This window comes from Arachis ipaensis, chromosome B4 (genome assembly GCF_059453495.1).
Source record: "Arachis ipaensis isolate K30076 ecotype BB chromosome B4, ASM5945349v1, whole genome shotgun sequence".
NCBI classification, from domain to species: Eukaryota; Viridiplantae; Streptophyta; class Magnoliopsida; order Fabales; family Fabaceae; genus Arachis; species Arachis ipaensis.
In genome coordinates this window covers 71,308,298-71,314,030 of record NC_142439.1, presented here as the reverse complement: position 1 = coordinate 71,314,030, position 5,733 = coordinate 71,308,298, and the positions used below count along the sequence as shown (strand labels likewise).

At 38.8% G+C, this 5,733-nt stretch overlaps 1 non-coding gene across 1 annotated transcript; it reads left to right on the top strand.

The window, feature by feature from the left end:
* The first annotated feature begins 3,518 nt into the window (after positions 1-3,518).
* LOC148567868 (small nucleolar RNA R71) lies at positions 3,519-3,626 on the top strand. The gene has a single exon (XR_015881817.1). It is a non-coding gene; the product is annotated as a small nucleolar RNA R71 (small nucleolar RNA).
* The last annotated feature ends 2,107 nt before the right edge of the window (positions 3,627-5,733 follow it).

Below are 5,733 nucleotides of genomic sequence, written 5' to 3'. Positions count from 1 at the left end.
GTGATGAGCTTCTTGCGCCTCTTGAGCTCCATGACTGGGCTCTCTTGCTTGCTCCATCTTTTTCTTAGTGATGGGCTTTTCCTCTTTAATGAGGATATCTCCCTCTATGTCAATCCCAGCTGAATTGCATAGGTGGCAAATGAGGTGAGGAAAGGCTAACCTTGCCATGGTGGAGGACTTGTCAGCCACCTTGTAGAGTTCTTGAGGTATAATCTCATGAACTTTCACCTCTTCTCCAATCATGATGCTATGGATCATGATGGCCCGGTCTATAGTAACTTCAGACCGGTTGCTAGTGGGCATGATTGAGCATTGAATAAACTCCAACCATCCTCTAGCTATAGGCTTGAGGTCCAATCTTCTTAGTTGAACCGGCTTGCCTTTGGAGTCAATCTTCCATTGAGCTCCTTCTACACATATGTCCATAAGGACTTGGTCCAACCTTTGATCAAAGTTGACTCTCCTTGTGTAGGCGCGTGCGTTCTCTTCCATGTATGGCAAGTTGAACGCCAACCTCACATTTTCCGGACTAAAATCTAAGTATTTCCCCCGAACCATTGTAACATAGTTCTTTGGATCCGGGTTCTTACTTTGATCATGGTTCTTGGTGATCCATGCATTGGCATAGAACTCTTGAACCATTAGGATGCCGACTTGTTGGATGGGATTTGTTAGAACTTCCCAACCTCTTCTTTGAATTTCATGTCGGATCTCCGGATACTCATTTCTTTTGAGTTTGAAAGGGACCTCAGGGATCACCTTCTTCTTGGCCACAACATCATAGAAGTGGTCTTGATGGGCTTTGGAGATGAACCTTTCCATCTCCCATGACTCGGATGTGGAAGCTCTTGTCTTCCCTTTCCCTCTTCTAGAGGGTTCTCTGGTCTTAGATGCCATCAATGGTAATGGAAAAACAAAAAAGCTATGCTTTTACCACACCAAACTTAGAATATTGCTCGCCCTCGAGCAATAAACAAAAGAATAGAAGGAGAAGAAGAAGAAATATGGAGAGGGAGAGGGAGATGTGTTTCGGCCAAGAAGGGTATAGAGGGGTTGTGTTGTGTGAATATGATGAATAATGGAGGGCTTTATATAGGGAAGGGAGGGGGGGTTAAGGTTCGGCCATATGGGTGGGTTTGGGTGGGAAATTGGTTTTGAATTTTGAAGGTAGGTGGAGTTTATGAGGTAGGTTTATGGGGACGAGTGGATGGATGTGAGTGGTGAAGAGATGATGGGGAGGAGAGATTGAGGTGATTGGTGAAGGGTTTTTGGGGAAGAGTGTTTATGGGGTTGTGTGAAAGAGAGTGGTGAGAAGAAGTGAGTGGAGGTAGGTGGGGATCCTGTGGGGTCCACAGATCCTGAGTGGATCCTGTGGGGTCCACAGATCCTGAGGTGTTCAAGGAATTACATCCCTGCACCCATTAGGCATGTAAAAAATGCCTTTGTACCCAACTCTGGGCGTTCAGCGCCAGGTTGGTGGCCATTTTGGGCGTTCAACGCCCATCTGTGTGCCATTTCTGGCGTTGAACGCCAGAACCATGCCTGTTCTGGCGTTCAGCGCCCAAAAGCTGCCCATTTTAGGCGTTCAGCGCCAGAACCATGCTCTGTTCTAGCGCTGAACGCCAGACAGATGCTCCTCCAGGGTGTGATTTTTCTTCTTGCTGTTTTTTTGATTCCGTTTTCAATTTTTTTATTTATTTTGTGACTCCACATGATCATGAACCTAAGAAAACATGAAAAACAATAAAAATAAGAATTAGATAAACATTGGGTTGCCTCCCAACAAGCGCTTCTTTAATGTCAATAGCTTGACAGTGGGCTCTCATGGAGCCTCACAGGTGTGCAGAGCTTTGTTGAGACTCTCCAACACCAAACTTAGAGTTTGGATATGGGAGTTCAACACCAAACTTAGAGTTTGGTTGTGGCCTCCCAACACCAAACTTAGAGTTTGACTGTGGGGGCTTTGGTTGACTCTGCTTTGAGAGAAGCTTTTCATGCTTCCTCTTCATGGTTGCAGAGGGAGATCCTTGAGTTTTGAATACAAGGGAGTTCTCATTCCATTGAAGGAATATTTCACCTCTGTCAACATCAATCACAGCTCTTGCTGTGGCCAGGAAAGGTCTTCCTAGGATGATGGATTCATCCTCTTCCTTTCCAGTATCCAGGACTATGAAATCAGTAGGTATGTAAAGGCCCTCAACCTTTACTAATACATCTTCTACTTGTCCATAAGCCTGTTTTCTTGAGCTGTCTGCCATCTCTAGAGAGATTTTAGCAGCTTGCACCCCATAGATTCCCAGTTTCTCTATTACAGAGAGGGGCATGAGGTTTATTCCTGAACCAAGGTCACACAGAGCCTTAAAGATCATGGTGCCTATGGTGCAGGGTATTATGAACTTTCCAGGATCCTGTCTCTTCTGAGGCAATGTCAGTTGATCCAGATCACTTAGTTCATTAATGAACAAGGGAGGTTCAACTTCCCAAGTATCAATGCCAAATAATTTGGCATTCAGCTTCATGATTGCACCAAGAAACTTGGCAGTTTGCTCTTCAGTAACATCCTCATTCTCTTCAGAAGAGGAATACTCATCAGAGCTCATGAAGGGCATAAGGAGGTTCAATGGAATCTCTATGGTCTCTAGATGAGCCTCAGAGTCCTTTGGTCCCTCAGAGGGAAGCTCCTTATTGATCACTGGACGTCCCAGGAGGTCTTCCTCCTTGGGATTCACGTCCTCTCCTTCCCTTACAGGTTCGGCCATGGCACTTATGTCAATGGCCTTGCACTCTCCTTTTGGGTTCTCTTCTGTATTGCTTGGGAGAGTACTAGGAGGGATTTCAGTGATCCTTTTACTCAGCTGGCCCACTTGTGCTTCCAGATTTCTAATGGAAGACCTTGTTTCATTCATGAAACTTACAGTGGCCTTAGATAGATCAGAGACTAGATTTGCTAAATTAGAAGCATTTTGTTCAGAGTTCTCTGTCTGTTGCTAAGTTGATGATGGAAAAGGTTTGCTATTGCTAAACCTGTTTCTTCCACCATTATTAAAGCCTTGTTGGGGCTTTTGATCCTTCCATGAGAAATTTGGATGATTTCTCCATGTTGAGTTATAGGTGTTTCCATAAGGTTCACCTAAGTAATTTACCTCTGCTATTGCAGGGTTCTCAGGATCATAGGCTTCTTCTTCAGAAGATGCCTCTTGAGTACTGTTGGATGCAGCTTGCATTCCATGCAGACTCTGAGAGATCATATTGACTTGCTGAGTCAATATTTTATTCTGAGCCAATATGGCATTCAGAGTATCAACTTCAAGAACTCCCTTCTTCATAGGCGTCCCATTATTCACAGGATTCCTTTCAGAAGTGTACATGAACTGGTTATTAGCAACCATGTCAATGAGTTCTTGAGCTTCTGCAGGCGTTTTCTTTAGATGAATGGATCCACCTGCAGAAGTGTCCAGTGACATCTTTGATAGCTCAGATAAACCATCATAGAATATATCCAGGATGGTCCATTCTGAAAGCATGTCAGAAGGACACTTTTTGGTCAACTGTTTGTATCTTTCCCAAGCTTCATAGAGGGATTCACCTTCTTTCTGTCTGAAGGTTTGAACATCAGCTCTAAGCTTGCTCAGCTTTTGAGGAGGAAAGTACTTGGCTAAGAAAGCCGTGACCAGCTTATCCCAAGAGTTCAGGCTGTCTTTGGGTTGAGAATCCAACCATAATCTAGCTCTGTCTCTTACAGCAAAAGGGAAAAGCATGAGCCTGTAGACTTCAGGATCTACTCCATTAGTCTTAACAGTATCACATATCTGCAAGAATTCAGTTAAAAACTGAAAAGGATCTTCAGATGGAAGTCCATGAAACTTGCAGTTCTGCTGCATCAGAGAAACTAACTGAGGTTTCAGCTCAAAGTTGTTTGCTCCAATGGCAGGAATGGAGATGCTTCTTCCATGTAAATTGGAATTAGGTGCAGTAAAGTCACCAAGCATCTTCCTTACATTATCATTATTTTCGGCTGCCATCTCCTCTGCCTGTTCAAAAATTTCTGAAAGATTATCTCTGGATTGTTGTATTTTAGCTTCTCTTAATTTTCTCTTCAGAGTCCTTTCAGGTTCTGGATCTGCTTCCACAAGAATGTTCTTATCCTTGCTCCTGCTCATATGACAAAGAAGAAGGCACAGAAAAATAATAATAATAATAATAGAGATCCTTTATACCACAGTATAGGGATCCTTTTGTGAGTGGAAGAAAAGGGGGAGACAAAGAATGTAATATAAAGGAAGAAACACAACTGTGAGAATGGAAGAGATGTGAGATGAGATGTTAGGATATGAATGAATAAATAGAATAGGATGGGGGAGGTATAATTTTCGAAAATTATTTTTGAAAAGGAGTTAGTGATTTTTGAAAATAGTTTTTGAAAATTGTTAGTATTTTTTTTTTCAAAAATTTTTTTTTTTGAAATCAAAAATAAAAATAAAAATAATTAGTTAATTAAAAGGAAATTTTTGAAAAAGGGGGAGATATTTTCGAAAAATGAGAGGGAGAGTTAGTTAGGTGGTTTTGAAAAAGTTAAGAAACAAACAAAAAGTTAGTTAGTTAGTTGAAACAAATTTTTGAAAAGATAGGAGGTTAGGAAGTTAGAAAAGATATTTTGAAAAGATATTTTTGAAAAAGATAAGATAAGAAGATATTTTGAAAAGATATGATTGAAATTAGTTTTGAAAAAGATTTGATTTTTAAAATCTCAATTAATGACTTGATTCATAAGAAATCACAAGATATGATTCTATAACTTAAAGTTTGAATCTTTCTTAACAAGCAAGTAACAAACTTGAAATTTTTGAATCAAAACATTAATTGTTTATGTTATTTTCGAAAATTTAATACAAAAATAGGAAAAAGATTTTCGAAAAATATTTTTGGAATTTTCGAAAATAACTAAGAATTTTGAAAAAGATTTGATTTTTGAAAAAGATTTTGAAAAAGATAAGATTTTCAAATTGAAAATTTGATTTGACTCATGAGAAACAATTTGATTTTTAAAAATTTTTGAAAAAGTCAACTCAATTTTCGAATTTGATGAGAGAAAAAGGGAAAGATATATTTTTTTTTTATTTTTGAAATTTTTATGAAAACATGAAAATTATGCAATACATGAAATTTTTAGATTAAAACAATGAATGCATGCAAGAATGCTATGAATGTCAAGATGAACACCAAGAACACTTTGAATGTCAAGATGAACATCAAGAACATATTTTTGAAAAATTTTTAATGCAAAGAAAACATGCAAGACACCAAACTTAGAATTCTTTAATGCTTAGACACTAAGAATTCAAGAATGCATATGATAAACATGAAAAGACACAAAACAAAAAATCATCAAGATCAAACAAGAAGACTTACCAAGAACAACTTGAAGATCATGAAGAACACTATGAATGCATGATATTTTCGAAAAATGCTAGATGCATATGCAAGTGACACCAAACTTATGATATGACTCAAGACTCAAACAAGAAACAGAAAATTATTTTTGATTTTTATGATTTTCTAATTTTTTTGGATTTTTTTCGAAAATTATATGAAAAAGAAAAAAAAATAAGGATTCCAAAATTTTTAATATGAATTCCAGGAATCTTGCCATGTTAGTCTAAAGCTTCAGTCCAGGAATTAGACATGGCTCACTAGCCAGCCAAGCTTTCAATGAAAGCTCCAGTCCAAAACACT